Source organism: Pleurodeles waltl, chromosome 5 (genome assembly GCF_031143425.1).
Source record: "Pleurodeles waltl isolate 20211129_DDA chromosome 5, aPleWal1.hap1.20221129, whole genome shotgun sequence".
Classification (NCBI taxonomy): domain Eukaryota; kingdom Metazoa; phylum Chordata; class Amphibia; order Caudata; family Salamandridae; genus Pleurodeles; species Pleurodeles waltl.
Window position 1 is genome coordinate 1,853,412,339 of NC_090444.1, and position 22,658 is coordinate 1,853,434,996.

Sequence of the window (22,658 nt, forward strand, 5' to 3'; positions counted from 1 at the left end):
ACGCACACAGTCAACAATTGAGACACACGACTCAAGAAGGAGATCCACACCAATTTATAAAAATAACAAGTATCTTTACACATGTTTTGGCACCAGAATCATTCCCATCAGGAAGCGGCAATGTCATTCTATGACGAGAACAACAAGTACTGCATTCAGGTACAGTTCAGCAACTTGGGGGGCCAATCTCCTTGACTTTAGGTACGTACTGGGCACAGATCAGGACCACACCAGCATGTCACATTGGGTAGCTCTGTGACAGCCGGGTGCAGAGGTGAAGAACGGCAATGGGTGCCCGATGTTACTCAGTGGAAATCAGACCGGGCGAGACGATGCTGCAGGTGAGGAGTGGCTATCCAGTCAGGAGGAACCAACAAGGGGGCTCCACTCTTCTCTATGGGCGACAGGTACAGAGGTGCTTTGAGGCGCAGGGTTTTCTTCACCGGAGCACTCACGGTTTAGGGAGTCTGCGTGCAGAGGGTCCAGGCGTCATCTTGGAGGTCCACAGTGGGCTTCATCTCTGGAGGGCTGGTGGACCACACTAGCTCTGATGGTCCACTTCAACTCGGGCTGTGCGGCACAGGTTCAGTGGTGCTTCCAGGTGTCGGGTTTTTTGGCGATGCGGATTCCTCACAGTTTCTCTTGGGGTGCCTGCAAGTTGCAGGAAAGCAGTTCCGCTGCTCCACAGGAGTTACTGCATCTTTGTTCCCTGGCTTTGGAGGCACTACAGCTGCAGGACGAGTCGACTTTGATGCAGTTCGGTAGGCGCAGTAGACAGGCCGGCAGTGCTGATTCCGTGTCAATTGCTTCTTCCTTTGCTTTTGCAACTCTTCAGTGCCCTTCTTCTTAGGTCGGCAGGAATTTGATTTCCTGGTGCCAGGGACTCCCCTAAATACTGCATTTAGGGGCATTTTGGAGAGTGAAGGGTAGTAGCCAATGGGCTACTTACCTCTGGGGTCACTACACCCCCTATGTGGCCACTTCCTGTTGGAAGGGGGCATTACCCTCTTCCAGAGTTCCTAAACCTGCCAACGCCAAGATGGCAGATGTCTAGAATTTGTGTCTGGCGGTGGACACTGGCTAAAACTGATCAGTCCCCACACGGGTAGGGGATAGGTTTTCAGGGGGCACTTCTATGGTGCACTCTGGGTGCATGTACTGATAAATCCATCACTGGCATCCGTGAGGGTTTATCAATACTAGGTGTATGATACCAAACATTCCTATTTCCAGTGAAGCCATCACGCAGCTGGGGAACTCATATTTACCAGCGTCCAGGACATGTACCCAAATGGCTTACCTGCTCACTCACCATGTTTAAGAATCAAGAAAGACATAGCAGGGGCATATCTGCTCACACGCATATGTCTTTACATGTAATATAATGCACCTTGCTGTAGGACTGTAGGGGCTGCGGTAGGGGAGACTTACATATACTGCACGTAGTGATCCGGGACATGGGGCGCAGACGGTGTGCCATGTCGTGTTTTCACTTTTAGCTGCACCGAGACACGCAGTCTGCAAGGGCAGTCTGGGTGTGATAGGTAAGTGGTCTCTGAAGGTGGCACCTTACATGCTGCTGCCCTCGGGGAACCTGTAAGGTACCCACACCCTAGGTGCCAGGGGTGCTGTTTACTAGGGACTTACAGGGAGGTTAAAGGTATGTCCAATTGGGACCAATTGTACAGTTTTAGGGAAAGAGATCTGGCACTGGGGACCTGGTTAGCAGGAACCCGGTGCACTTACGGTCAAAATTGCATCAACTACCAGGCAAAAAGTGGGGGTGACCATATCAAACAGAGGCACTTTCCTACAGTGGTGCAGCCCCTCAGAGGCAGGTGGTGCGTGCAGTCACAATGTGGCAGGTGGTGCATGCAGGCAGCTCGTAGGTGGACGGTGGGTGCAGAAGGAGCTCATCCTGTCATTCAGTCTAGTTGCTCAGCGTGTAATAAACACCCTGGTCCATCAGGGTTCAACTAAGCATTTTTGGCAGAGCAGCATCAGGATTGGCTGGGAGCCTACTGCACATGTGTGCACACATGCGCTCATCACCCCTAATGCCCTGCACCTTTAAAAAAAAAAAAACAATAATAAACACAGTTTATTATTGTTTTCTTGAAAATGTTTTGCAGCTGCTGCTGGCGGGGGGGGGCGATGACGATTCTCTGCCCTTATGGAGGAGCCGCTGCTGCCTGGGGGTCCGCAAAGCGTACTCAGGGGGTCCACGACTGCTTAGAAAATCAAATAATATTAACACATTAATAAAGTGTTTATAAATAAAGTGGCGAAATAAACAATTTTAAAACTTAATGTAAATGACAAGGAATTTGAAATTGGAGGCTAAAAATTAAATCAGTATCCTCAGATGGATTTGTGGGAGCAGCACAGGTGCATCAAACACAATACAGTATGGACGATGTGGGGCTTCAATTGAATTTAGAGAAGCTCCAACATCCCTATAAAAATTCAAATTTGTATTTTTTTTATTTATATTTGTTTGTAAATTAAATAAAATGTGTATGTATTTGATGAATGGTTGTTTCTGTATTTTCTGTGTATGGTTTTGTGGTTCAAATCATCAACGTTGTTTAGGCGGGGGTCCTCGGCTTCCAGGAGTGACTCAGTGGGGGTCCCTGGGTTCCAGTAGTGATGAAGTGGGGGTCCACAGAAGTCAAAAGTTTAAGAACCAGTAGCTGAGATTGTATCAGTCAAAGTCTTCACCCAACTGTTGAACCTAAAACTGATCACCAATACACATTTCTATTTATTTATTTTTATTGATTATTTTATAAAGTGCTACTGTGAGCCCTACTAGGCTTTCTTGACACTGATGAAAATATCAACAGATTATCAAGAGCATATCAACTCATACTAGATTCACTGGGGACTATTCTAAATGGGAAGCAACCAGACTAAACTACTGGCCCATCCTCACAGAAGCATCACCCGGTGGTCTTTTTCAACTCGAAAGAGGGATGTGATACCCAAAAGTGGAGGTATGACGGCCGCTCTGTGAATAATGGACCAGACGGTGGTGATTCTGGGAGGACGAGCCCGAGCTGCGTCCTGATGAGGTTGGTGGTGCAGATAAATGGAAGAGGAGGATGGGTAGGGATTCTGGGAGTGGCAAACCTCTTTTCTGCATCAGGACCGATATGAAATGAACGCTTCCCTTCTTCTGATGAATACGGGGATGTTGACAGTGGAGCCCTGAGGAAGCAGCAATCTGCTGCGAAACACATATCAGTCGATATCTCTCTTGTGTTGTTATAGAGGTAAATGCACACCCTAGAGAAAGGATTATACATCATTGCACAGTGGATGCTTAGAAATGGAAGTGTCTTTGTTTTATTAACGTTTTTGTCTCAAAATGTAGCAGATGTCTTGTATGTATGTAATGGTGAAGAATACAAACTGCTTTATAGTACTGTAGGAAAAGCTTCAGGTTTTGTTTTTCACTCTTTGTCATGATATAGGTTGTGTACAATTGACAGAAACAGCTTATCTGCATGGAGCATTACAACATTTAGCACTTGACTCTCAGAGTAGTGAAGTCGAGCAGTCCAAGGCTTACTAGAGAGGTGGTGTTGGGTTAGAGACTCAGCACTCAAGAGGAATCAGGTGACAATGACCTGTTCTCTGTAGCTTCATGGATGTTGCATCTGATGCTCAGGTCACTCGTGGTCTCCAGTGTATCACATCTCACTCCCATAGGCCGAAAATACCACAGCGCCCCGTTTGTGTCCTGGTGGTAACGTTTGTGCAGTTCTTCCACAGGGGCCACCTGTGTGTATCGGAATCAGACACAAATGAGGTGAAGTTAGATACCTTCAAATATCTCCGAAAACATAGAAGCTATACGTGGAGCCTCCAGGAAGAGGACACGGGTGAGGTTGAGTTAGGTGTCCCGAAGGCCCCCAACAATGAGATGTGTGAGGCAGAGGGATGGTTCTCCACATGTCTTTAAGTTAGATGCCTTAAACCAGTTCCACAAATGAGGCTGAGACAAGTTTGCGCTGAAATTAGGTGCCTTCAACCATCTCCAAAAGAGAGACCCCCAACAACCATGTGAATTGCAGGGGCTCCCCAGGGAATACATTCTTTGTAGTGGAGAGGACTTTCTGGTGAGGAGGGAAGATTGAGGATTCCTTCATGGCTGGAGATGTCCCCTGCCCTTTTCTGTCTCATTGACCGCCGGAAGAGCTAGCCCCACAGTTTGAAAGGTTAACTTGTGCGTTCTCTTCCTCTTTTTTGCTTTCCTTGTGGTCCACGCTGCAACACACAAACACATGTGCACACACACACATGTGCACACACACACACACGTGCACACACACGAGGGTTTCAACTCCACCCACCTTCATGCTGACACCTGAAAACAAAGATTATGGCTGATCAATCTGGGAACTGCCCGAGATAATACCCAGAGCCGCATTCAGGGCCATATTTATACTCCGTTTGCGCCGAAATTGCGTCGTTTTTTTTGACGCAATTTCGACGCAAAACTAACGCCAACTAACGCCATATTTATACTATGGCGTTAGAGGCGAATAGCGCCAAAGTTCCCGGAATGTGCGTCATTTTTTAGCGTGAACCCCTTCCTTGCGTTAATGATATGCAAGGGAGGCGTTCCCGTCTAAAAAATGACTCCCAGGCCTTTACGTGGTATTTATACTCCCGGGCAAAAGAGACGCCCGGGAGTTGGCGTGGCTAAAAACGGCGCATTTGCGCCACTTTTTAACGCCTGCTCAGGGCAGGCGTTAAGGGGCCTGTGGGCTCAAAATGAGCCCACAGGTGCCCTCCCATGCCCCCAGGGACCCCCCCTGCCACCCTTGCCCACCCCAGGAGGACCCCCAAGGATGGAGGGACCCACCCCAGGGACATTCAGGTAAGTTCAGGTAAGTTTTATTTTTTATTTTTTATATTTTGTTTTGGTGGCATAGGGGGGCCTTATTTGTGCCCCCCTACATGCCACTATGCCCAATGACCATGCCCAGGGGACAGAAGTCCCCTGGGCATGGCCATTGGGCAAGGGGGCATGACTCCTATCTTTACAATGATAGGAGTCATGTTGATGGGGGATGGGCGTCGTTAAAAAATGGCGCAAGTCGGGTTAAGACGATTTTTTCGACGTAACCTGACTTGCCCCATTTTAAGACGCCCATGCGCCATTTTCCCCCTACGCCGGCGCTGTCTGGTCTACGTGGTTTTTTCCCACGCAAACCAGGCAGCGCCGGTCTGATTGCGCCGTCTAACGCCATTCCATAAATACGGCGCCCGCATGGCGCTTCAGAATGGCGTTAGACGGCGCAAAACTTTTTGACGCTAAACTGCGTTAGCGCAGTTTAGCGTCAAAAAGTATAAATATGGGCCTCAGTACACAAACTAGTGTAGCAATGGGACAGGAGCTTGCAGCCAGTGTGCCAAGATCCCCCTGCCGGGCCTCGCACCAGTGGCAACAGGGAAACTTACCTGCGCTGCAGGGGCGGGGTTCCAGGATGCCCAGGAAAATAAACTTAGAGTGGGAAACTTGGCAGCTATGGGGTCTTTCGATGAAGACCTCTAGCGCCTAGAAGTACTGTTCCTACCATTCCAGTCATGAACCTGAGATGCAGAGGAAGCGCTTTGCCAAAAAGAGACATTATGGACTTCTTCCCATCAGGGACTCTGGGTGGGCTCTCAGCTATGTTTGGTGGGGGCGCTGGTCAAGGCCGGCTTTAGGACAGTTGGACTGGTGTGGCAGCACCGGGCGCTGACATGAAGGGGGGCACTAACCTCAGTGGGGGCGCTGTGTTGAGCAATAACTTATGATTTTAAAACTCCTGCTGTAGAGTTCCTTGTGTGTCCAGCTTTCAGGCAGCAATAAAAATGTCAAGATAACTCTTGTGATTAATGCTCCTGCTAGAAAGGGAGACTTAAGTTTTGTCTAGTGGCAGCTTTAACTCGCCATAAAGTAGTGCAGAGGGTTAATGTGCCTGCTGCAAAGAACGTGTGCCATGCAGATCACAGACCTGACGTGAGTGAGCTATGAGTACCCTATAAAAAATGAAATATAGGTCAGAGAGGGTCACTGGAGAGATGAGGGGCACTGTTGGAGGGTAGCAGTGGGGGAATTAGTGGAGAAGGAGTTCATGGGTGGGGCGGGTGCCAAAAACAATTGTTGCACTGGGCACCACCGGCGCTAAAGCCGGCCCTGCAAGGATGCCAAGCACTTGGAACGGCCCTGCCCTGCCAACCGCTGGCACCTGCATTCTCTGAGCACCCAGAGGACACACAGGGCACTGTCTAGGTGACCAGGGAGGGACCCTTGCTTCCTGGGTCATGAACAGATAGCGGCTTGGGACGGAGGTGGTGATTGCCAACTCCTGGATTAGAGCCCAAATGGTTGGCCCTGACTTTCTTAGACCTATTCCAACCCCTTATTAGCCCGTGCCAAGGTTAACTCTGTGCCAAGGTGAAGGCCAAGAGGGACGGACACCTTTCAGGTGACTGCCTTTGTGGTGAGGTCTCACTCTCTCACGATACACAAACTTGGATGAATAGATGCACTGAAGGGTGGATGAACAGATAAACGAGTCAGTACCTGGAGAAATGAATGTGTTATTTAATCACTCAATAGCTGGGTGCATGAATGTGTGAATGGAAGCATGAAGGATGAATTTATGAATGAGTAGAGAAATAGGGGGCATTAAAGGGCGAAATGCCTTATTAATGACTGAGAGTTTAGATACGAATAAGAGAGTGCACGAGTCAGTAACTCCGACACAGATCACGTGATGGATGATTCGGTGAATTATTGAAGGTGCGGAAGCATGCATGACTGGATGAAAGAGTGTGTCATTGAACTACATCACTCCCTAATAGCTTGGCCACAACGAACAACCTTCAGGCTGACTTTATAGGTGCAGGCCAGCCACGCGCCATATCTCTAGGCCTGGGTGAAAACTGCATTGTGGGAGCTGTAGTCTCCGTGCGCTTCAATGAAAGTGGCAGTGAGAGGAAACCCCCAGGCTGGAAACACGATGCGGGTGACCTGGAGGGTCGCTGTCGTCGCCACCATCCCTTTCTCCGGGGGTCTCGACTCTCTCTTTCCCAGGGGAAGCCTGGCACTGGGGGGTCGCAGCTGTCCCCCCGTTGTCCACCCGGGGTATTTTTAACCGTGCCGCCTGTCAGCTGTAGTCAATGGGCCCTGTGTTGCGGAGGACGTGTTTGTTGCCACATGTGTTGCTGCCCCCGCCCTGCCAGGCTGGGAGTCGGGTGGGGGGCACCAGGGGGCAAGTGTCCAGAGTTCAGCGGTTTAAATGGGCATTGCTGTGGGGGTGGCTGTTAGTCTGGGCTGGAGTGGGACAGACAGACAGTGGTCTGTGGAAGAGAGCTGCCTGCGCCTGGGTGTGCAGCACCGCCCGGGGGGAGCCCAGAGCGAGGTAAGAGGGGTCAGCGGCTTTCACGGTAGCTCCTTGATGGCACGTAGCGCCAACATGCCTCACTGCCTATTACAAGCATGTTATTTCTAAAACGCGTCTTTCACTATAGTAAACTGTGTTCCCATCAGTTAAAAGTACATGTCCTCGCCTGCAATGCTCTCACAACACTGCCCTGAGTACCAGTGCTTAATTTGTAAACGCGCCGGTGCCCAGAGCCCTCCTCTTAAACACGAGGCTGCTGCAATTAAATGTGCGAGCACTGAATACTGAGGGGCGTAACCCTGAAGCCATATCGGGCCTCTTTAATCCATTTACGGCCACTCCCTGTCCCTTCACCTCACTTCTGCAGCTTTCTGCTTTCTCTCTTTGTGACGCTTTACCGTTTTTCTCTTCCTCCGCCTTTCCCATGTGTGTCTTTTGCTCGCAGTAAATGTTTGAGGCAGAAAAATAAGTGCCGGTGTCCCGCACCGGAAACCACCGGCTCAAAATAAGCACGGAGTAAATATAGAGCTTGTTTTATGCAGTGTATGTGCCCGTTATGGTTGTATGTAGAGCACCAGGCTTGCCTATTAGCCCTTAAGTAGCTGAGGTTTTTGTACAGCGCACATTCTTAACCGGATTCTTTAAAGCGCTCTCAGATTTTGTCATTTAAAATTAGGCGGAGTGACTTAAAGTGGTTTGCGTAGGATCACACAGTTTGAAATGGGGAAGCCGGGATTTAAACCCAAATTTCAAAGCTACACGTTGTTTTTTTTTTTTTTTTTTTAGCCAGTGGATGGGTATCACCTTCTCTCTTCCATTTAATACGAATGGAATTCTATTTTTTAAAATATAATTATACACTGTTTCCCCCCTACTGATATCGGGAAGGGTTCAACATGTCTCTAGTTGCAGTTATAGGTGTTAGAAAAACAAGACTGCCCTTCTCCCCCGCAGTCTTAGAGGTCAGGTGCAGTGTGAGGCGTTCAGGTGGGCTGAGCAGGCTTTTTACACGTCCCACTCTCTGCTGGGGTTGAGGTGGTGGTTGCCATGAATAACCCATCCGCATCTCTCCTGGTATCCTCCACATCACTACATCTGAATATGAAGTGTGGGTCTGGGATGCCTTTTCAGTAGCCTCATCCCTGCCACGTTTCCCAGGTCCGTGCGTGACGTGCTGCGCCATGCCAGGTCTTTCCCTTTGAATTCTGGGACTTGTAGTCGCTTAGTCCATTCTAAAAAAAAAAAATCTACAAGTGCCATAATTCAAACAAAAACACCCGGCCTGGAGCAGCGCATCACGCATGGAGGTGGGAAACTTGGCAGCTATGTAAGTGTAACCTGGTGGCCGAGGACCAGTGCATGCACTGTTGATAGAGGTCCAAGTGGCGGGATCTGAGGGGCACTGTCCCGGGCTGTTCATTTCAGTAGTTTAAATGCCTCAGCTGAAGAGTCTGTCAGCGAGTCTCCTGTGCAGTGAAACCGAAGCCGGGCAGACAGCTAAACAAGCCTCCCTGCTGGGGTGCTGCTGCCTGAAAGAAATGCAAATGTGCGCTATATCGGCAAATGTAAGGGATGCTGGAGAGCGGATACTGGCTTTAAGTGAATGAATCACCGGAAGCTTTGTGATGAGAACGTTTTTTTCATTTTGAGTGGTAGTCCAAAGAGGTAACTGAGCTGTGAAGGGCCTACTTTTAATTGTAACTGTATGTATATATCCCCTTGTGAGGTGTTGAAGGGACAGTTATGTAAAGATAATTGCATTGCTACAGCCTGGGTACTACTAAAATCTATATTTTGGAGCAGCATTTTACACCATGTTGCACATTTTTAGCGTTCTGTTTTATGCTGGGTATAATATAAGTTTAAAATAATGCCTTACATATTCATAGTGCTTTATGTCACTGGCTGTGACCTCGTAGCACTAAAACTACACGTCACTACACACAGACCACTGCAGTGCCATAGCTAATAGAAGCATAATAATGTGCTATGGTGCATTTCCCACTGAGTAACACCAATTTTTATTAATTTTTCATTTAAGCTGCACGTTATTGTATATGAAGTTACCTGATGGTGGAACGCTAGAAAAGTTTACAGAATATTTTGATTTTTTTAGCCCTGCCTTTGACTCCACCCCAAGCTCAATGACCCCGCTCCGCTACATGTAGCATCACAGTTCCCATACTTTTTAGGGGCGAGCGCAAAGCGCTCCGTCCCTCTTCTAATCTCTCTTTAGGGCAGAGGTCTCCAAACTTTTTAATGCTGCGCCCCCCCTGTTGAAAAATAAAAATCATTGGGGCCCCCCTCAGAATTTTTCACAATTATTTTATAAACATGGCAATGTTTAAATAGGTCTAAACCTATTTAAACATTGCAGTTAAGTACTGTTACCTTTTTAAAACTGCAAAAACATGCTTCTGCTTAAAATAAAGGCCTGTTATCTGTATAATATTTATTTTGGCCAGAGTCTGGGGCCCCCCCTGGGATCACTTGAGGCCCCCCTAGGGGGGCCCGCCCCCCAGTTTGAAGACCTCTGCTTTAGGGGGATTTTAACCACGCCCATGTTACATCAGTCACTTTCATTGGTTCGTGGGCTTGCCTTTTAAAATATGCTTGCTTTCATTCGTGAAAGGCGTGAATACGTCATGCCTTTTCCAGTGTTTAGCCCTCCTCAAGAGCACAGGTAAACTACTGGAAACGTACGAGGCTCCATGTTTTCTGTATGGTTTCTGGACTACTTTTTCTCTTTATTTCGCAGCGCGATTGTGCTGTGTTTTACGCAGCACGATTGCGCTTGTTTTTTTATTTTATTTTATGTGGCAAGAAAAGTCCGGTTAGGAGTTTACAACGCTAATAGCTCTAACTCGACATAATGCCAGACCCGTTGCATTGCAAATGCTTGTTTTTAATGTACTTAGACCGCTGAGCGTTGATCTGAAGCTGGATTTGGGCAGAGGGCTTGGCTTCTCCCAGGAGTGAGCACGCATGCACCTCTGGGTGCCACTTAGTTAACTCAACAGCACATGCTGCGATGGTTTAATTCCTGGACAGCGTGCCGGGGGTGTGGCCGAATTCCATAGATAGTGGGCGTGGCTCCCTCCCATGAACAGCTCTGTCCTGGTGTGGCTGGTATTCCTATACACCAGGGGTCTCAGAAATTTTCTGCAATAAGAGCTACTTGTATCCAAAGAAAATCATGCAGAGATATTTATAAGTATTTTAATAGTGATTATATCAGACAAGATTACTTTGGTGGTCACCCTATGAAGAACTAGTAGAAGTGATCAGCTCACTGCATCAGGCATGATTGCCAGCAATAATGTAACAAGCATTGGCAAAGCCAACAGGTCTCACACTTTTGTCTCTAAAACATACTTCTCAGATGTGGTATACATATATTAAGGCAACCTAGGAAAGGCTTCTAATTGAGTAGGTTGATTGCACATGGAGTGCTACCAGTAGCATACGAGCTACTCCTTGGAGAAGCCTACTATACACTAAACTGGGCGCCTTCTCTCCCTTGAACATGTACTGCATGGGCTCACTGGTGTGGACCGCATGTGCTGGGTTTTGTCCATTACCATGAGATGAGGCAAGGCAGCAGTTCTATAGCACCACCTCTAGGTGGCACAAAGTTCTTGAATAGGGTGCAAAACCATTTTTCCTCTAGCGAATCTGGAGCGCTCTTATAGCAAGATTACGTTTTGCCAGGGGCATCAAACGTCCTTGCATGCTGCTCTGCAGTGACCACTGCTAGCTTCCCTGGACAGTGTCCTCTGGATGCAGCTCACTTCCCCGGATGGTGTTCAGTGGGGCTGGCTAACATCTCTGGGCAGTACATGATGGTCCTGGGTCTCTGCCCCGGATAGCCCACACTGAGTACCTCATCGTCGCTGAAAAAACGAACTCTGCCCCTGGACAGTGTCTGCAATGGGTCCAGTACATTTTGCTTGATGGTGTGCAGTGGGCGTAGCTCTTCTCCATGGACAGCTTCTTAGGGAGTGGCTTCATCCAGGGGCCGCCCCTAGCGCTGGTGGCATCATGTGGGACAATGTTTGTAGGTGCCCTCCCCCAGTGACCACCACCGCCATGGACTGCCTCACTAACATCCTTTAACAGTGCCCCTCAAACCTCCAATCTCTCTCTAGGCAGAACATTAATCACCAAAGTTACCTTCACGTTTTTATTGTTGCCGAAAATTGCATGAGGCATCATCATATACTTGGAAACCACGGCGCCCCCACCCGAAGTCAGCACCCGGTGCGGTGGCACTGGTCGCACCGCCCTAGAGCCGGTCCTGGCTTCATCACTGGACAGTGTGCACTGGGCGTGTCTCTCTACCCCTGGGCAGTGTGTCCTACAGGTAGCTCTCCTCCTGGGCGGCATGTGCTGGGCGTGGCCCCCAATCACTGGACAGTGTGAGCTGGGTGTGGCTCTCTACCTCTGGACAGTGTGCACCGGGGGTGGCTACCTCTGGACAGTGTGCACTGGGTGTCTCTACCGTTGGACAGTGTGCACTGGGTGTCTCTACCTCTGAACAGTGTGCGCTGGGTGTCTCTACCTCTGAACAGTGTGCGCTGGGTGTCTCTACCTCTGGACAGTGTGCACCGGGGGTGGCTACCGCTGGGCAGTGTGCGCTGGGTGTCTCTACCTCTGGACAGTGTGCGCCGGGTGTCTCTACCTCTGGACAGTGTGCGCTGGGTGTCTCTACCTCTGGACAGTGTGCGCTGGATGTGGCTACCTCCGAACAGTGTGCGCTGGATGTGGCTACCTCCGAACAGTGTGCGTTGGGTGTGGCTACCTCCGGACAGTGTGCACTGGGTGTGGCTACCTCTGGACAGTGTGCGCTGGGTGTGGCTACCTCTGGACAGTGTGCGCTGGGTGTCTCTACCTTTGGACAGGGAGAGCTGGGTGTGGCTACCTCTGGATAGTGTGCGCTTGGTGTCTCTACCGTTGGACAGTGTGCACTGGGTGTCTCTACCGTTGGACAGTGTGCACCGGGGGTGGCTACCGCTGGACAGTGTGCACCGGGGGTGGCTACCGCTGGACAGTGTGCACCGGGGGTGGCTACCGCTGGACAGTGTGCACTGGGTGTGGCTACCTCTGGACAGTGTGCACTGGGTGTGGCTACCTCTGGACAGTGTGCACCTGGGGTGGCTACCTCTGGACAGTGTGCACCTAGGGTGGCTACCGCTGGACAGTGTGCACCTGGGGTGGCTACCGCTGGACAGTGTGCACCTGGGGTGGCTACTTCTGGACAGTGTGCGCTGGGTGTCTCTACCTCTGGACAGTGTGCGCTGGGTGCGGCTACCTCTGGACAGTGTGCACTGGGTGTGGCTACCTCTGGACGGTGTGCGCTGGGTGTGGCTACCTCTGGACGGTGTGCGCTGGGTGTGGCTACCTCTGGACGGTGTGCACTGGGTGTCTCTACCTCTGGACAGTGTGCGCTGGGTGTCTCTACCTCTGGACAGTGTGCGCTGGGTGTCTCTACCTCTGGACAGTGTGCGCTGGGTGTCTCTACCTCTGGACAGTGTGGTGGGTGTCTCTACCTCTGGACAGTGTGCACTGGGTGTGGCTACCTCTGGACAGTGTGCGCTGGGTGTTTCTACCTCTGGACAGTGTGCGCTGGGCGTGGCTACCTCTGGACAGTGTGCACTGGGCGTGGCTACCTCTGGACGGTGTGCGCTGGGCGTGGCTACCTCTGGACGGTGTGCGCTGGGTGTGGCTACCTCTGGACAGTGTGCGCTGGGCGTGGCTACCTCTGGACAGTGTGCACTGGGCGTGGCTACCTCTGGACAGTGTGCACTGGGCGTGGCTACCTCTGGACGGTGTGCACTGGGTGTCTCTACCTCTGGACAGTGTGCACTGGGCGTCGCTACCTCTGGACAGTGTGCGCTGGGCGTGGCTACCTCTGGACAGTGTGCGCTGGGTGTTTCTACTTCTGAACAGTGTGCGCTGGGTGTGGCTACCTCTGGACAGTGTGCGCTGGGTTTCTCTACCTCTGGACAGTGTGCGCTGGGTGTGGCTACCTCTGGACAGGGTGCGCTGGGTGTCTCTACCTCTGGACAGTGTGCGCTGGGTGTCTCTACCCCTGGACAGTGTGCACTGGGTGTCTCTACCGTTGGACAGTGTGCACTGGGTGTCTCTACCTCTGAACAGTGTGCGCTGGGTGTCTCTACCTCTGGACAGTGTGCACCGGGGGTGGCTACCGCTGGGCAGTGTGCGCTGGGTGTCTCTACCGTTGGACAGTGTGCACTGGGTGTCTCTACCTCTGAACAGTGTGCGCTGGGTGTCTCTACCTCTGGACAGTGTGCACCGGGGGTGGCTACCGCTGGGAAGTGTGCGCTGGGTGTCTCTACCTCTGGACAGTGTGCGCCGGGGGTGGCTACCGCTGGGCAGTGTGCGCTGGGTGTCTCTACCGTTGGACAGTGTGCACTGGGTGTCTCTACCTCTGAACAGTGTGCGCTGGGTGTCTCTACCTCTGGACAGTGTGCACCGGGGGTGGCTACCGCTGGGAAGTGTGCGCTGGGTGTCTCTACCTCTGGACAGTGTGCACTGGGGTGGCTACCGCTGGGCAGTGTGCGCTGGGTGTCTCTACCGTTGGACAGTGTGCACTGGGTGTCTCTACCTCTGAACAGTGTGCGCTGGGTGTCTCTACCTCTGGACAGTGTGCACCGGGGGTGGCTACCGCTGGGAAGTGTGCGCTGGGTGTCTCTACCTCTGGACAGTGTGCGCCGGGTGTCTCTACCTCTGGACAGTGTGCGCCGGGTGTCTCTACCTCTGGACAGTGTGCGCTGGGTGTCTCTACCTCTGGACAGTGTGCGCTGGATGTGGCTACCTCCGAACAGTGTGCGTTGGGTGTGGCTACCTCCGGACAGTGTGCGTTGGGTGTGGCTACCTCCGAACAGTGTGCACTGGGTGTGGCTACCTCTGGACAGTGTGCGCTGGGTGTGGCTACCTTTGGACAGGGAGAGCTGGGTGTGGCTACCTCTGGATAGTGTGCGCTTGGTGTCTCTACCGTTGGACAGTGTGCACTGGGTGTCTCTACCGTTGGACAGTGTGCACCGGGGGTGGCTACCGCTGGACAGTGTGCACCGGGGGTGGCTACCGCTGGACAGTGTGCACCGGGGGTGGCTACCGCTGGACAGTGTGCACCGGGGGTGGCTACCGCTGGACAGTGTGCACCGGGTGTGGCTACCTCTGGACAGTGTGCACCTGGGGTGGCTACCTCTGGACAGTGTGCACCTGGGGTGGCTACCTCTGGACAGTGTGCACCTGGGGTGGCTACTGCTGGACAGTGTGCACCTGGGGTGGCTACCTCTGGACAGTGTGCACCTGGGGTGGCTACCTCTGGACAGTGTGCACCTAGGGTGGCTACCGCTGGACAGTGTGCACCTGGGGTGGCTACCGCTGGACAGTGTGCACCTGGGGTGGCTACCTCTGGACAGTGTGCGCTGGGTGTCTCTACCTCTGGACAGTGTGCACTGGGCGTCTCTACCTCTGGACGGTGTGCACTGGGTGTCTCTACCTCTGCACAGTGTGCACTGGGCGTCGCTACCTCTGGACAGTGTGCGCTGGGCGTGGCTACCTCTGGACAGTGTGCGCTGGGTGTTTCTACTTCTGAACAGTGTGCGCTGGGTGTGGCTACCTCTGGACAGTGTGCGCTGGGTTTCTCTACCTCTGGACAGTGTGCGCTGGGTGTCTCTACCTCTGGACAGTGTGCGCTGGGTGTGGCTACCTCTGGACGGTGTGCGCTGGGTGTGGCTACCTCTGGACAGTGTGCGCTGGGTGTCTCTACCTCTGGACAGTGTGCTGGGTGTCTCTACCTCTGGACGGTGTGCGCTGGGTGTGGCTACCTCTGGACAGTGTGAGCTGGGTTTCTCTACCTCTGGACAGTGTGCGCTGGGTGTCTCTACCTCTGGACAGTGTGCGCTGGGTGTCTCTACCTCTGGACAGTGTGCGCTGGGTGTCTCTACCTCTGGACGGTGTGCGCTGGGTGTGGCTACCTCTGGACAGGGTGCGCTGGGTGTGGCTACCTCTGGACAGTGTGCGCTGGGAGTCTCTACCTCTGGGCAGTGTGCGTTGGGTGTCTCTACCTCTGGACAGTGTGCGCTGGGTGTCTCTACCTCTGGACAGTGTGCGCTGGGTGTGGCTACCTCTGGACAGTGTGCGCTGGGTGTGGCTACCTCTGGACAGTGTGAGCTCGGTGTGGCTACCTCTGGACAGTGTGTGCTGGGTGTCTCTACCTCTGGACAGTGTGCGCTCGGTGTGGCTACCTCTGGACAGTGTGTGCTGGGTGTCTCTACCTCTGGACAGTGTGCGCTGGGTGTCTCTACCTCTGGATAGTGTGCCTGGGTTTGGCTACCTCTGGACGGTGTGCACTGGGTGTCTCTACCTCTGGATGGTGTGCGCTGGGTGTGGCTACCTCTGGACGGTGTGCACTGGGTGTCTCTACCTCTGGACAGTGTGCGCTGGGTGTCTCTACCTCTGGACGGTGTGCGCTGGGTGTGGCTACCTCTGGACAGTGTGAGCTGGGTTTCTCTACCTCTGGACAGTGTGCGCTGGGTGTCTCTACCTCTGGACAGTGTGCGCTGGGTGTCTCTACCTCTGGACGGTGTGCGCTGGGTGTGGCTACCTCTGGACAGGGTGCGCTGGGTGTGGCTACCTCTGGACAGTGTGCGCTGGGAGTCTCTACCTCTGGGCAGTGTGCGTTGGGTGTCTCTACCTCTGGACAGTGTGCGCTGGGTGTCTCTACCTCTGGACAGTGTGCGCTGGGTGTGGCTACCTCTGGACAGTGTGCGCTGGGTGTGGCTACCTCTGGACAGTGTGCGCTGGGTGTCTCTACCTCTGGACAGTGTGCGCTCGGTGTGGCTACCTCTGGACAGTGTGCACTGGGTGTCTCTACCTCTGGATAGTGTGCACTGGGTGTGGCTACCTCTGGACGGTGTGCGCTGGGTGTGGCTACCTCTGGACAGTGTGCGCTGGGTGTCTCTACCTCTGGACAGTGTGCGCTCGGTGTGGCTACCTCTGGACAGTGTGCACTGGGTGTCTCTACCTCTGGACAGTGTGCACTGGGTGTGGCTACCTCTGGACGGTGTGCGCTGGGTGTGGCTACCTCTGAACAGTGAGCACTGTGTGTCTCTACCTCTGGACAGTGTGCGCTGGGTGTCTCTACCTCTGGACAGTGTGCACTGGGATTTCTCTACCTCTGGACAGTGTGCACTGGGTGTGGCTACCTCTGGACAGTGTGCCTGGGTTTGGCCCCTTTCCCTGGACTCTGCACTGGGTGTGACGTATTTCCAAAGACACACACCACACACTATAGCAACCCAACACACCAATGCAAAATATTTGGAATTAGCTAAATAAGGAAGCAGTGGTTCCAGCAGGAATCATTCATCACTACTCAAAACTCAGTGGATGGGATGAGCCAATAACATTCAGTGTAACTAAAAAACAAATTGTGTTTTTAAATCCAGAATATGTGCACAATTGTACTGTGTCCAATGCTCATCGTGATAACACAAAAAACTGTGTATTACAAAAAATGCAATTATCAAGGAGTCATTTGTAAGCAGCACTCTAAAATGAGTAATCAACAAATGCATTCTTTTCCTAGTTTAATTGCATATCTTAACGTTCCAGCCCATTCTTGATTTGCCTGGTCATCATCAGGACATTTTTAATTATGAATCACTGTACCCTGTGTGATGCGAAGCAAGTTTTCCCAGCTGATGGGTGGTTTTGCAGCCCCCCTCTCTCTCTCTTCTGTTGTTTTTTGCATTGTGACTTGAAGTCCCATGTCTGGATTAATCCATCAACTCTCTGGACTCCCACCGCTGACTCCAGTGTAAAATACGGGCACTCGTTTGTACCAGTTGGAACACTGTGACACACTGAACTCCCATTTGTACCCACCCTATGACTGAGTTCCCCAGCATTTTTGATCATGGATGTATAACTGGGGACAGTGTGCTGGCAGGTGCAGTCAGTCACCCCCAGGATGTAAATGCATCAACAGTTCAGTTTGTTTTTCCTTCAGCGCAGTATTAGCGTGCAAAATGTCTTAGGGCCTCATTTACGCATCGCTGTGTTTTGGCTGCGATGTGTCAAAATCACTTGCGCTGCATGAAAACAGCTTACGTTGCCATAGATGCGCCATATTACAATACGGCGCACCATGGTGTAGGGTCCCATGGATGCATCAGAAATACTGACACATCCAAAGGAAGGATGCCGTAAAGCATCGTCCCAAAAAGTGACGTATTGCTGAAGTTGGGCTTAGAACAAGTGCACCTTCAGCAATGCATCAAAAACACATATGCGATGCTTCAGTTCTGACTGATGCAACTAGCCTTATGTGTGGGCACCAATGTTATAGATTATGAAATGGTGGAAAACTACTCCTTGACTCTATTACATTGGTCCTGGATGTACAGTATTGAGTGAAACTGTCATGTGAGTGGGTGGAAAGAAGTAGAGTTTTGTAAGGTGGCAAAAAAGGTGTTACCTACCTTATGTGTGTACTTACCAGGTGTGGTTTTGAGCACACTTGGCTGGACTTGGAGACCCATTCCTATATGCCGATGTGACATTCCTGGCCTGTCCCTTCTATGGAGGACACACCGTCACATTGCTGTAGTGGATGTTGATATCTCAGGTGCCTTGGTCCTAGATTGGTCAAGGGGTCCTGCTACATGATTGTTAGATGTATAGGCATACTACTGGTTGGGGGGGATGTGATTTTAGAGGTTATTAGAGTGTGTAAAGTGACTTCAGCTGGTCAGATTCCTTTTAGAAAGCCACCGTATAATTTCCTACACCTGGGTTACACAAATAACACAGGTGAGGACATCTGCAAAAGGACAACTGTGAAGAGTGTGAATGGGCGTGCATAAATATGGGCGTGCGTGTGTACAACATATGTAACTATAATTATTTCTAAATGTTTGCTTAAAATTTTAAAATACGATTGTATGTAGGTTTGTATATCCCTAGGTATATATAGACACATACATACATGCAAACTCTTATTTAAACATCTTATGCAAACACAGTGCCTCAAACGATCGCTGCTTTGCAGTGAAATGTAGGTGGAGGTACTACTGTGTGGGGCAAGGTGTGGTGTCTGCTTGGTTAGGTCTCGCCTACAGACTGCTTGAAAGACTTCTTGGGGACCATACCAAAATCTTGCAGTGGGCTTAGAGCCTGGCCATTGGCTGGGTTAATTGTCACCCTCTTTTGCTCGCTTCTTATTCGATTGCTTGCCATATTCTTTCTGTTTCTCCGCCCACGGAACACATCCATTTCACCATCCTTTTAATTTTTTGGCATGTATCCTTCCACTGCTCACATTTAGAGAACTACTTTTTTTTCGCCCAGCAGCCCATGAGTGCATGTGTTTTCCTGCTGTTTTTCGTGTGCTAGTGTTTACCCCCGCCAGTTGCCCTTCTCATTGCTGCCCATGTACTGCCCAGGCCTCATCTGCCACCCCAACCCTCACACCCCCGCCCCAGGCCATAACCAATCAGTGCCCTTGACTGTGTTTAATTTCAGGACAGGTCGCAGGCTGTAAGCCCATGACGTCAGAATCATTACAGTGACGGAAACAACAACTGGGGAGGAGCCTCCTCCGCTGGGTGTAGTGGTTACACCTGCCCCCTTGCCCCCCCCCCCCAACCACACCCCCCCCACACACACACACTCACTCACTCACTCACTCTCAGGCAGAAGAGACTTTAAATAAAGCACCGTCAGCAGTTCAGAGGGGTGTGAGAGAAGGGAGGGTGGGGTCTCTCTGGCGCCTGCTGTTGGGGTGGGGGGGGGGGGAGGTCACCATTTCAGACCCATCCACAGAGCTTCCATTGTTTCAAACCTGAGAGGTTGTCGCTGTCACTCAGAGGCCTGGGCGGGTGGGGGCTGTTGACAGGTCCTTGGATCAGGCTGCCTGCGGGGGTCTCATGGCGCAGGTGGGGGGGGGGGCCTGGGGACAGATTCCTGGGACAGACTCTCTTTTCATGGTAATGGGCTATGGTCAGGTGGGGACTGTCCATGGACAGGCTGTCTTGTCCTACGGATACCAGGCTGTCTTGGGGATGGGGGAGGGCTGTGAACAGGCATGTGGGAGCAGTGGTAAGACGGGGTGGGTGAGGTGGGGGGGCGAACATACAGGTTTGAGTTTCAGATAATGGCTGGTCTTGGGGCAGGCCTGTGATCCATTCGCCTTGCCCTCGGAAACCGGCCTAAAATGGGGCAGGTACAGGCTGTGGACAGATTCCGGAAACTAGTGGTTTTCTCTTGGAGGTTCTGGTGCAGGCTGGGCCTCTAGTCACACCTGTGGACTCTGGCCTAGGCTGTGGTAGGGCAGGTGGGGTCTGTGATCTCACCTGTGGACTCTGGCCTAGGCTGTGGCAGGGCAGGTGGGGTCTGTGATCTCACCTGTGGACTCTGGCCTAGGCTGTGGCAGGGCAGGTGGGGTCTGTGATCTCACCTGTGGACTCTGGCCTAGGCTGTGGCAGGGCAGGTGGGGTCTGTGATCTCACCTGTGGACTCTGGCCTAGGCTGTGGCAGGGCAGGTGGGGTCTGTGATCTCACCTGTGGACTCTGGCCTAGGCTGTGGTAGGGCAGGTGGGGTCTGTGATCTCACCTGTGGACTCTGGCCTAGGCTGTGGTAGGGCAGGTGGGGTCTGTGATCTCACCTGTGGGTACTGGGCTGTGGCAGGGCAGGTGGGGTCTGTGATCTCACCTGTGGACTCTGGCCTAGGCTGTGGTAGGGCAGGTGGGGTCTGTGATCTCACCTGTGGGTACTGGGTTGTGGCAGGGCAGGTGGGGTCTGTGATCTCACCTGTGGACTCTGGCCTAGACTGTGGCATGGCATGTGGGGTCTGTGATCTCACCTGTGGGTACTGGGTTGTGGCAGGGCAGGTGGGGTCTGTGATCTCACCTGTGGGTACTGGGCTGTGGCAGGGCAGGTGGGGTCTGTGATCTCACCTGTGGGTACTGGGTTGTGGCAGGGCAGGCTGGGCCTCTAGTCACACCTGTGGACTCTGGCCTAGGCTGTGGCAGGGCAGGTGGGGTCTGTGATCTCACCTGTGGACTCTGGCCTAGGCTGTGGCAGGGCAGGTGGGGTCTGTGATCTCACCTGTGGGTACTGGGCTGTGGTAGGGCAGGTGTGGTCTGTGATCTCACCTGTGGGTACTGGGCTGTGGCAGGGCAGGTGGAGCTTGTGATCTCACCTGTGGGTACTGGCCTAGGCTGTGGCAGGGCAGGTGGGGTCTGTGATCTCACCTGTGGGTACTGGGCTGTGGCAGGGCAGGTGGAGCTTGTGATCTCACCTGTGGGTACTGGGCTGGTAGGGCAGGTGGGGTCTGTGATCTCACCTGTGGGTACTGGGCTGTGGCAGGGCAGGTGGGGTCTGTGATCTCACCTGTGGGTACTGGGCTGGTAGGGCAGGTGGTGTATGTGATCTCACCTGTGGGTACTGGGCTGTGGCAGGGCAGGTGGGGTCTGTGATCTCACCTGTGGACTCTGGCCTACGCTGTGGTAGGGCAGGTGGGGTCTGTGATCTCACCTGTGGGTACTGGGCTGTGGCAGGGCAGGTGGGGTCTGTGATCTCACCTGTGGGTACTGGGCTGTGGCAGGGCAGGTGGGGTCTGTGATCTCACCTGTGGGTACTGGGTTGTGGCAGGGCAGGTGGGGTCTGTGATCTCACCTGTGGACTCTGGCCTAGGCTGTGGCAGGGCAGGTGGGGTCTGTGATCTCACCTGTGGACTCTGGCCTAGGCTGTGGTAGGGCAGGTGGGGTCTGTGATCTCACCTGTGGGTACTGGGTTGTGGCAGGGCAGGTGGGGTCTGTGATCTCACCTGTGGACTCTGGCCTAGACTGTGGCATGGCATGTGGGGTCTGTGATCTCACCTGTGGGTACTGGGTTGTGGCAGGGCAGGTGGGGTCTGTGATCTCACCTGTGGGTACTGGGCTGTGGCAGGGCAGGTGGGGTCTGTGATCTCACCTGTGGGTACTGGGTTGTGGCAGGGCAGGCTGGGCCTCTAGTCACACCTGTGGACTCTGGCCTAGGCTGTGGTAGGGCAGGTGGGGTCTGTGATCTCACCTGTGGGTACTGGGCTGTGGTAGGGCAGGTGGGGTCTGTGATCTCACCTGTGGGTACTGGGTTGTGGCAGGGCAGGTGGGGTCTGTGATCTCACCTGTGGACTCTGGCCTAGACTGTGGCATGGCATGTGGGGTCTGTGATCTCACCTGTGGACTCTGGCCTAGGCTGTGGTAGGGCAGGTGGGGTCTGTGATCTCACCTGTGGGTACTGGGCTGTGCTAGGGCAGGTGTGGTCTGTGATCTCACCTGTGGGTACTGGGTTGTGGCAGGGCAGGTGGGGTCTGTGATCTCACCTGTGGGTACTGGGCTGTGCTAGGGCAGGTGTGGTCTGTGATCTCACCTGTGGGTACTGGGCTGTGGCAGGGCAGGTGGGGTCTGTGATCTCACCTGTGGACTCTGGCCTAGGCTGTGGTAGGGCAGGTGGGGTCTGTGATCTCACCTGTGGGTACTGGGCTGTGGCAGGGCAGGTGGGGTCTGTGATCTCACCTGTGGGTACTGGGCTGTGGCAGGGCAGGTGGGGTCTGTGATCTCACCTGTGGGTACTGGGCTGGTAGGGCAGGTGGTGTATGTGATCTCACCTGTGGGTACTGGGCTGTGGCAGGGCAGGTGGGGTCTGTGATCTCACCTGTGGGTACTGGGCTGTGGCAGGACAGGTGGGGTCTGTGATCTCACCTGTGGGTACTGGGCTGTGGTAGGGCAGGTGTGGTCTGTGATCTCACCTGTGGGTACTGGGCTGTGGCAGGGCAGGTGGGGTCTGTGATCTCACCTGTGGGTACTGGGCTGGTAGGGCAGGTGGTGTATGTGATCTCACCTGTGGGTACTGGGCTGTGGCAGGGCAGGTGGGGTCTGTGATCTCACCTGTGGGTACTGGGCTGTGGTAGGGCAGGTGTGGTCTGTGATCTCACCTGTGGGTACTGGGCTGTGGCAGGGCAGGTGGGGTCTGTGATCTCACCTGTGGGTACTGGGCTGTGGTAGGGCAGGTGGTGTATGTGATCTCCCCTGTGGACACCGGTCTGTGGTAGGACAGGTGGGGTCTCTGATCTCACCTGTGGACACCGGTCTGTGGTAGGTCAGGTGGGGACTGTGACCTCACCTGTGGCCACTGGGCTGTGACAGGGAACCTGAAGTCTGGTCTTTAGGACAGGA

General features: G+C 53.0%; 1 protein-coding gene across 2 annotated transcripts in view; it reads left to right on the forward strand.

The window, feature by feature from the left end:
* The first annotated feature begins 7,335 nt into the window (after positions 1–7,335).
* The window catches only part of LOC138296871 (uncharacterized), a 246,381-nt gene continuing 231,058 nt past the window's right edge, over positions 7,336–22,658 (forward strand). For both annotated transcript variants that reach the window (XM_069236360.1, XM_069236361.1), the window contains exon 1: positions 7,336–7,424. The gene's annotated coding sequence lies outside the window, so the exon portion shown is untranslated. The remainder of the gene's footprint in view (positions 7,425–22,658) is intronic.